Source organism: Apium graveolens, chromosome 4 (assembly GCF_009905375.1).
Source record: "Apium graveolens cultivar Ventura chromosome 4, ASM990537v1, whole genome shotgun sequence".
Classification (NCBI taxonomy): Eukaryota; Viridiplantae; Streptophyta; class Magnoliopsida; order Apiales; family Apiaceae; genus Apium; species Apium graveolens.
This window is the reverse complement of record NC_133650.1, coordinates 156,177,807-156,188,448: the sequence shown is the minus strand read 5'-3', so window position 1 is coordinate 156,188,448 and position 10,642 is coordinate 156,177,807.

The window sequence follows — 10,642 nt, the reverse complement described above, 5'->3', positions numbered from 1 at the left end:
GTTTGGTTGTGATCTTAGCCAAAGGCTTAGCTTTGATCCATTTGGTGAACCAATCAATTGCCATAATAAAAAACTTCCTTTGCGCAGTGGCCATTGGGAAAGGTCCAAGAATATCCATTCCCCGCATAACAAATAGGATGGGAAAGTTTATAGAAGTCAACATCTCAACTCGTTTCCTAACAAATGGTGCATGCCTCTAACAACGATTACACTTCTTCACATAGTTTTTGGCATCGGCCATCATCTCTGGCCAATAGAAACCCAAGTGAGTAATCTTGTGAGCAAGGGCGCTGCCCCCTAAGTGTTGGCCACAAATACCCTTATGTATCTTTTCTAGGGATAATCGTGCCTTATCGGGCCTGAGATACCTAAGGCAGGGGACCACAAATGACCTCTTGTATAGGATTCCATCAATTAAAGAGTAACTTGGCTCATACGGTTGGTCTTCGTGCTTCTATCACATTATTCGGGAGCCAACCTATTTAAAGGTGGGCCTTGATGGGGTCTATCAATGATCCTCCAAGCTCAATAAGGGAAACCAAATTAATATCAATGCTTCGTGTCTTATGAACATGAAAATACATACTTTTAGAACTATTTTCTACTTCCGAGGAGCTAAATTTAGATAACACATCAGTCTTAGAATTTTCCTCTTTTGGGATATACTCAACATGATATTCATCGAATTGAGTCATCACAGCTCTCACAAGTCATACATATTTGGCTATGTTTCATCCCTTGGCTCAAATTCTTCATTGACATAAGATACCACAAGTTTTGAGTCTCCATAGACCTTTAAGTTTTTAACCCTATATTTTCAAGCTAGGTCAAGTCCTGCTATGAGGGCTTCATATTCTGCCTTATTGTTCGCAGTAGAAAAATCCAACTTCATGACATACTCAATTAGGAAATCATCGGGGCTCTGTAAGACTAGCCCAGCTCCACTTGATTTTGTTTTTGACGCCCTATCAAAATAGAGCACCCAAACTCCTTATTCTCATCGTTCTTTTCTTCATCCTTGTTATCCGTGCCTTCTCGAGGTATATGTTCCAGCCCCGGACCTATTGGTTGTCAATAGTACATTCAATCATGAAGTCAGACAATGTCTAATTTTTTATCGCTATCATAGGCTTACACTTGATATCAAACTCCCCAAACTCTATGGCCCATTTGATTAGCCTTCCACTGGCCTTAGTGTTGGATTTTTAAACGCAGCGGGGCGTGGAAAAACACTTTTACACATATAAAATCCATATAAAAGCATATAAATCGTGAATAAAAATTCGAGGGATCAAATCTAACCTTTAAAATAATTCGGAGACAACGATCAGAGATCCTTAGCAGTTGCTCCTCAAGTGTGAAGCACTCCACCGGTATCCACCAAGAAAACGACTTTTAGGAGGAGGAGGAGGTGGAGAGAATTTGGTTTTCTGAAACTTTTGGGTTTCTGGGGTTAGAATAAAAATAGGGTCTATAATAGTGTATTTATAGGCAAAATTTTCAGCTGAAATTTTCCCATAAATATTATTATTATTATCCCATTTATTATTCTCATTAATAATTAAAATACCTTTTAATCATTAATCCTTTTTCTAAACACTTTAGAAATAATTCTCTCTCTTGATTTAATTTCCAAAAATTAAATCCTTTAATTAATAATATTAAGAACTTTTCTTAATTAATTTATAATCAATTAAATCTCATTTAATCAATTATTAAATTTGCCAATTAATTATTTATTTCATAAATAAATAATTATTAGCCATTATTAATTAATTCCTCCACCAATAAATCATTCTCTTTTTATGGTGTGACCCTATAGGTTCAATATTAAGCCGGTAGTAGAAATAAATAATAATAAAACTATTTTATCATTATTTATATAAATTCTCTAATTTATTAAATATGATTAATTAATTAATCACATTTATTCTACATCGTGAGGGATACTTCTCAGCATATCGCGACTATCCGGATAATATGAATTCACTGCTTAGAATACCAAGAACCTGTCAGTAAATAGTTACCGTACAATAAACTCCTTCTACCCTACAATGTCCCGATTAAATACAAGGCATGGATCTCGTGTCAAGCCTATCTAATTCAATCACTTGCTTACCATTTACTATGCGTAGTTCTATGCAAATTAGAAACTCCTTTCTAATTTCACTCACTCTGGCCAGAGATTCCTGAACTAGCATAAGTGGATCAGCCTTGAACATTCGCTTCCTTCACTAGAAGGGGTAGATCCTTTATTGATCATACACTATCTTCGTGTACAAATTCCTATACCCAGAAGAGCCCTAATAATTGTCCCTGGAGACTAAGAACTAAACCAAAGCATAGTTCAGTGTACACAAGATGACTATGATGACCTCAAGTCTAAGGATACTTGTACAACTATCACTAGGTGAACAACTGCTGACACGTGAGTGAACTCCATCAGTTGTTCAGCTGTGCGAGTCATGTTCAGTGAACTTATTCCATAATAAGCACCTACATACTAGCTATAGTGTCACCACACAAATGTCTATGAGAACAGACATCCTTCATCATGAAGCAAGCATAGTATGTACCGATCTTTGCGGATTATTAATTACCAGTTAGTAATCCTATGACCAGGAACTATTTAAGTTTAGAGTTATCATCTTTTTAGATCTCACTATTATGATCTCATCATAATCCATAAAAAGCTTTACTCTAAACTATGGTATATCTTATTTAAACACTTAAATAGATAAAGCCCGTAATAAAAACAAAACAAGTCTTTATTAATATCAATGAAATCAAAACAGATTACATAAAAGTTATTCCTAAATCCTAATACATGATTGGACTTAGGACATAATCCTTTCCATCTCCCACTTGTACTAAAGCCAATCACTCTCGTATCTAATACCCATCTTGTCTTTATGACGATCAAAGTGACTTTCAGAAAGTAGCTTTGTGAGTGGGTCTGCTATGTTGTTATGTGTGTCAACTTTATTTCAATACAATACAAGAAATGTTACCGCGCTCCCACTAACCTTTCGTAGACGCATGGTTCATCTACGTTTTTGATAAAATCAAACTCTTTGATTGTCTCATCAAAACGAATGTTCCATCTTTCGAGAAGCCTGCTTTAAACCACATTTGGTTCGCAGCAGCTTACACACTAGGTTTTCATTTCTCTTGGAAAGAAAACCATCTGGCTAATTACCAGATCTCATAGTCGTAGTAAGCAGCATTCGCAAGCAAAATCCGAACTGATTTTAACAGGGCTACAGGTAAAAGGTTTCATCAAAGTCAATCCATTGCCTTTGTTTGAATCCTTTTCCCAAAAGCCTGGCCTTAAAGGTCTCCACCTGGCCATCTGCTATAATCTATCTTTTGTATACCGTATACATAGATTCCATTCTGGATTTCATGGCACTATGCCATTTCTCTGAGTCAACACTACTCATAGCCTCATTATAGGTCACAGGGTCGTCATCATTAATGATCGACAACTCATTGTCATTCTCAATGACAAGGCCATATTCCCTCTCAGGTTGGCGAGACACTCTCCCTGACCTATGAATGGGCTGTTCCACAAAAGGTTGTTCAGTCAGAACAGGTGTTTCCACTCGATCTGTAGTAGTTTGTGCTTCTTGAACTTCATCAAGTTCAATTTTGCTCCCACTATTTCCTTCAAGGATAAACTCCTTTTCCAAGAAGGTAGCATGTCTGGAGACAAACACTCGATGATCGGTGTAAAAGTAATACCCTAAAGTCTCTTTAGGATATCCCACAAAACCACATTTTACGGATCAATATTCCAGCTTATATGGGTCAACTTTCTTGACATAAGCTGGACATCCCCAAATCTTAACGTGTTTAAGACTCGGTTTCCTTTCTTTCCATATCTCATACGAAGTTTGAGGAACAGATTTGGAAGGCACCTTATTCAGTAAATATGCTGAGGTTTCCAATGCATAACCCCATAGGAATACTGGAAGATTTGCATAGCTCATCATGGACCGAACTATGTCTAACAAAGTTCGATTCCTCCTTTCAGATACCAATCTGGAGGCGTCCACTGGGAGACTATACCATTTACTTTGAGATAATCTAGAAACACTCCATTAAAGTATTCACCACCTCGATCTGATCGAAGAGTTATAATACTATGTTTGGTTGTTTCTCCACTTCATACTTATACTCTTTGAACTTTTCAAAGGCTTCAGACTTGTGTTTCATCAAACACATATCCGAATCTAGATCTATCATCTATGAAAGTAATGAAGTATGAAAATCCACCCATGGCTTGCGTAGACATTGGTCCACATACATCTGTGTATACCATTCCTAGCAAATTTACAGTCCTCTCTCCATGTCTACTAAATGGAGACTGCATTGCCACTACAAAGTGAGATTTTCATCATCCCTTTTCTTTTATTAGTTTGTTCAATCTGAAGTAAATTATGTCACATATATTCAGACCATTATTTAAAGTACCACGTCCATAAAGAATATTATCTCTAAGAATAGAACATTCATTATTCTCAATAATAAATGAAAATCCAGCCAAGTCTAACATGGGAATAATATTCCTCACAATCGAGGGAACAAAATAACAATTATTTAAAACAATAGTCTTGCCCGTAGGCATATGTAAATGAAATGATTCTACATCTTCAGCAGCAACTCTTGCTCCATTTCCCATCAGTAGAATCACCTCCTCTTCCTCAAGAGTCCTACTTCTCCTTGGTCCCTGCAACAAATTACAGATTTGAGAACCACAGGCGGTATCTAATACCCAAGTAGAAATTTGATTTAATGACATATTCATTTCTATCATGAACATACCTGAATCAGAAGTGGTAGTCTCACTACCCTTCTTCTTCTTCAATTCTGCAAGATAAACCTTGCAGTTCCTCTTCCAGTGCCCCACCTTGTTACAGTGAAAGCAAACAACTTTGCTCTTGGGGTCTTCAGCTTTTGGTGGAACCGGCGTTTTCTCACCTACTTTCTTCTTCTTGGAAGGGTTCCTCTTCCTTTTCTTAGGATTGGAACCTTCACCAATTAGAAGAACAGAACTCTTCTTAGGGGGAAAATTCGATTCCGCAGTCTTCAACATGTTGTGGAGTTCAGGCAGGCTGACATCCAACTTATTCATGTGAAAGTTCACAACAAACTGCGAGAACGAACTCGAAAGCGATTGCAAGACCAGGTCTTGGATCAGCTCCCCATCCATAACAAAACCAAGTTGTCCAAGACGTTCAATCAAATTGATCATCTTAAGTACATGGTCATTCACAGATGATCCCTCAGATATCCTACAACCGAACAGCTCCTTCGATATCTCATATCGAGCTGTCCTCCCCGCCACATCATACAACTCTTATAGATGCATGAGGATAGTGTGAGCATCCATATGCTCATGTTGCTTCTGTAGCTCAATGTTCATGGAAGCTAGCATGATGCATTGAGCAACATTTGCATCATCTATCCACTTACGATACACAACATGTTCATCATTATGTGCATCACTAGCAGGTTCAGTAGGCTTAGGTGAGTCAATCACGTATTCCAGCTTCTCAATCCTGAGAACAATTCTCAAGTTTCGAAGCTAGTCAGCATAATTAGGACCAGTCAATTTGTGAGCATCTAGTATGCTCCTGAGTGATAGTGCAGAAGACATAACGTACAAAGTAAATCTGTAAATGATAAACACATAACAACACTTAGCAAATATTCGATTTCATTTCAAAACAATATATGAATCGGGTCTTTATTCATAAGTGGCTCCCACTAGTTTTCCTAATTTATTCAACCCCCTACGTGAAAAATTAAGCATTCATAATGCTAGTGGGAATAGGGATCCTACATTCCATTACACAACCCCGGCTGTGGCACGAAATGCCATGTAATGTTCAATAGGCAGACAACTCTTGTCAATTACATCTAATGTTATTCCCTAATCAAACTTTAGCCTCTTGAATAATTGAGTCACGGCTGTGGCACGACAAACTCAATATTCTAAGTCAAGTCTAACCCAACATTCCGTACAATTGAATCAGTCCCCAAAGGCCCACGGCTGTGGCACGTAACGACCTTTAGATTCTTATTCAATGTACACATCTTTATGTAATAGACAAGTATTTCTTATTTCGAAATCAAAGCCCTCGGCTGTGGCACGAAATGACAATGATTCAAAAATAAGAACTACTTTCTACCATGTTGGAAGGCTATGACCGACACAAGCCCGTTGTATCATTGGCCAATTACTACTTGATATTATTTAATTTTAGAGGGATTATATTACGTTACAATCATAATCATATTATAAAGAAATTCTTCCTTTTAAATTAAATATTTCAAATCAATAATCAATAATCAGATGATTCCCAGATCGGGTGGAGCATTGTCAATAGGCGTCACTTAATAACCCTTTCTTACAGATAGAAATCTGTTGTTGACAGAATCATCCTATCTCTCATATTGAAAATTCATATTCAATTACATGTTTCATAAACACAAGAATCTCATGATTGTATTCATAATATTATTCTTAAGGTTATGAAACAATTTCACTATACTAGGTTGTCTAACAAACGCCTTACGTTCATTTAAGTTCACCTAAATCTATCATCGCATGATAAACTAAGCATATATCACATATATCAACATGAATAAACATCAAGGTAGGCATGTTACATCATCTAGCACATTAGTCTAAGCATTATACATCTCTATGTATCACATGAAGCATTTAAAATCAATTAAAACAGTCAAAAACATCTTTAAAACACTTCATGGAAATATAAACAGTTCAAAAATTTTATATAAACTAAAATTGATCACTCCATTAGATCCGTCTCGGAAAAACGAATCCAACGGTATATTGCACGCCCAAAACGGAGTTACGAAACTCCCAGAAAAATCAATTTTAAAATCAACAGAAGGGCTGTAACGCATTACAGGAACGCGTTACAAGCCCTGTAACGCATTCCGGTGATGCATTACAGCCTTTTAAGCCATTTAAAAGGTGTAACGCATTCCGTGAATGCGTTACAGGTGTGTAACGCATTCCCGGAATGCGTTACACCCCTAATTTTTTTTTTATTTTCTGCGAAACGCCGCCGCCTTCCTTTCTCGATCAGCGTGCCTGTACCTGTCTTCGCTGTGCTTCTCTTTGTCCGTGCAGCAGCAATCAACAGACATTACAGCAGTACAGATATAGCAGATAATATATATATATACAACATATTATATATATATATATGATTAATTAATTACGAATTTAATTTTAAGAACTTCTCATAATAAAAAATCCATACATCATATAATTATGAAAAAAATACCCAGACGATCTACAACACTTGTAGAACCCAGATCAACATTCAAAATAATTCTGAGAAACGATTTCTCATCAGACAAAATTAATCAATGATATAACTTGTAAAAATCATAATTAATTCATACAAGCACATAAAATTCTGAAATTTTTACCACAGATCTATATGCATACAACCTATGCTCTGATACCATTGTTGGATTTTTAAACGCAGCGGGGCGTGGAAAAACACTTTTACACATATAAAATCCATATAAAAGCATATAAATCGTGAATAAAAATTCGAGGGATCAAATCTAACCTTTAAAATAATTCGGAGACAACGATCAGAGATCCTTAGCAGTTGTTCCTCAAGTGTGAAGCACTCCACCGGTATCCACCAAGAAAAGGACTTTTAGGAGGAGGAGGAGGTGGAGAGAATTTGGTTTTCTGAAACTTTTGGGTTTCTGGGGTTAGAATAAAAATAGGGTCTATAATAGTGTATTTATAGGCAAAATTTTCAGCTGAAATTTTCCCATAAATATTATTATTATTATCCCATTTATTATTCTCATTAATAATTAAAATACCTTTTAATCATTAATCCTTTTTCTAAACACTTTAGAAATAATTCTCTCTCTTGATTTAATTTCCAAAAATTAAATCCTTTAATTAATAATATTAAGAACTTTTCTTAATTAATTTATAATCAATTAAATCTCATTTAATCAATTATTAAATTTGCCAATTAATTATTTATTTCATAAATAAAAAATTATTAGCCATTATTAATTAATTCCTCCACCAATAAATCATTCTCTTTTTATGGTGTGACCCTATAGGTTCAATATTAAGCCGGTAGTAGAAATAAATAATAATAAAACTATTTTATCATTATTTATATAAATTCTCTAATTTATTAAATATGATTAATTAATTAATCACATTTATTCTACATCGTGAGGGATACTTCTCAGCATATCGCGACTATCCGGATAATATGAATTCACTGCTTAGAATACCAAGAACCTGTCAGTGAATAGTTACCGTACAATAAACTCCTTCTACCCTACAATGTCCCGATTAAATACAAGGCATGGATCTCGTGTCAAGCCTATCTAATTCAATCACTTGCTTACCATTTACTATGCGTAGTTCTATGCAAATTAGAAACTCCTTTCTAATTTCACTCACTCTGGCCAGAGATTCCTGAACTAGCATAAGTGGATCAGCCTTGAACATTCGCTTCCTTCACTGGAAGGGGTAGATCCTTTATTGATCATACACTATCTTCGTGTATAAATTTCTATACCCAGAAGAGCCCTAATAATTGTCCCTGGAGACTAAGAACTAAACCAAAGCATAGTTCAGTGTACACAAGATGACTATGATGACCTCAAGTCTAAGGATACTTGTACAACTATCACTAGGTGAACAACTGCTGACACGTGAGTGAACTCCATCAGTTGTTCAGCTGTGTGAGTCATGTTCAGTGAACTTATTCCATAATAAGCACCTACATACTAGCTATAGTGTCACCACACAAATGTCTATGAGAACAGACATCCTTCATCATGAAGGAAGCATAGTATGTACCGATCTTTGCGGATTATTAATTACCAGTTAGTAATCCTATGACCAGGAACTATTTAAGTTTAGAGTTATCATCTTTTTAGGTCTCACTATTATGATCTCATCATAATCCATAAAAAGCTTTACTCTAAACTATGGTATATCTTATTTAAACACTTAAATAGATAAAGCCCGTAATAAAAACAAAACAAGTCTTTATTAATATCAATGAAATCAAAACAGATTACATAAAAGTTATTCCTAAATCCTAATACATGATTGGACTTAGGACATATTCCTTTCACTTAGGACTATGAATGATGTTTCTCAAAGGCTGATTTGTTAATACTCAATCTTATGGGCTTGAAAGTGTGGTTATAACTTCCTTGAGGCCATAACCCAGGCTAGAGCAAACTTTTCTATGGTGGAATAGTTCAACTCAGCTTCATGTAGAATCTTGTTGATATAATAGATAGGTATCTGGATTTTGGCTTCCTCCTTCACCAATACAATGCTTAAGGATTTTTCGGAAATGGCCAAGTACAAATACAAAGTTTCATTTAAAACCAGTTTGGCCAACAACGGGGCTTGAACCATGTATTTTTCAGCTCCTTAAATGGCATTTAATTTTCATCACTTCAAGAGAAATCTTTCACTTTCTTCAGAGCCTTGAAGAATGGAAGACACTTATCCAGGATGGCCTTTATTTTGTCAGGATTGGCATTAATTACTCTCTTGAAGATCATTAACTTTAAAAACTTCCCAGAATCTAATCCAAAAGCACATTTAGTGGGATTCAACAACATCTTGTGATATCTCAAGACTCAAAAGCCTCCCTCAAATGGACAATATGATCTGGATTTACAAGGCTCTTGACTAACATGTCATCTACATATACCTCCATGATCTTCTCGATAAGCTCTTAGAAATCTTGTTTACCAATCTTTTGTATGTGGCTCCTGCATTCTTGAGGCCGAAAGTCATAACAAGGTAGCAAAAAACACCAAAGTTAGTGATGAATGATACCTTTGGAATATGATCCTTATGCATCTTGATCGGCTTGTAGCCACTAAATCTATCCATGAAACTCAACATCTCATGCCCATTAGTGGCATTTATCAGAGTGTCTATCTTTGGCAGATGAAAATAATCTTTTGGGCACGCATCATTTAGATTAGTGAAGCTAGTGCATATTCTCCACTTTCCATTAGTCTTCTTCACTATCACAGGATTTTCCAACCATTCCGCGAATTATTTTTCCTCAATGAAACCAGACTCCAAGAGCTTCTCTACCTTTTTATGGTCTCTGGCCTTTAAAGAGCAAAACATCTCTTCTTTTGCTTCATCGTCTTTCGATTATGATCGACATTTAGCTTGTGACTTATCAATTCAAGATCGATACTCGGCATATCAGTTGCTGACACTACAAGGAGGAAACTCATATCATCGATTTAGAGAGTTCTAATACAGAAAAATATAGGAGTACAAAAAGTGAACGACGATAATCAACGACATACAAGACAAAGCTATAGTTTAATTGAGATTTGAAGAAGACGGACATGAAGATTCTGAAGATTACTATCATTTTAGTAGAAGGTCGATGACACACAAGTCGAGAGGTTGTTGTCTTTCATGAGTATGGTCGAGAAACTACTTTAGGGAAGAACGATAAGAGGAAAGCATTAATTTTATACAAAATCATGCATATTTTGATGACATGTCCATATACCGACATGATTTACATCCAAAGATGGTGTCCAACTTCATCAGCTT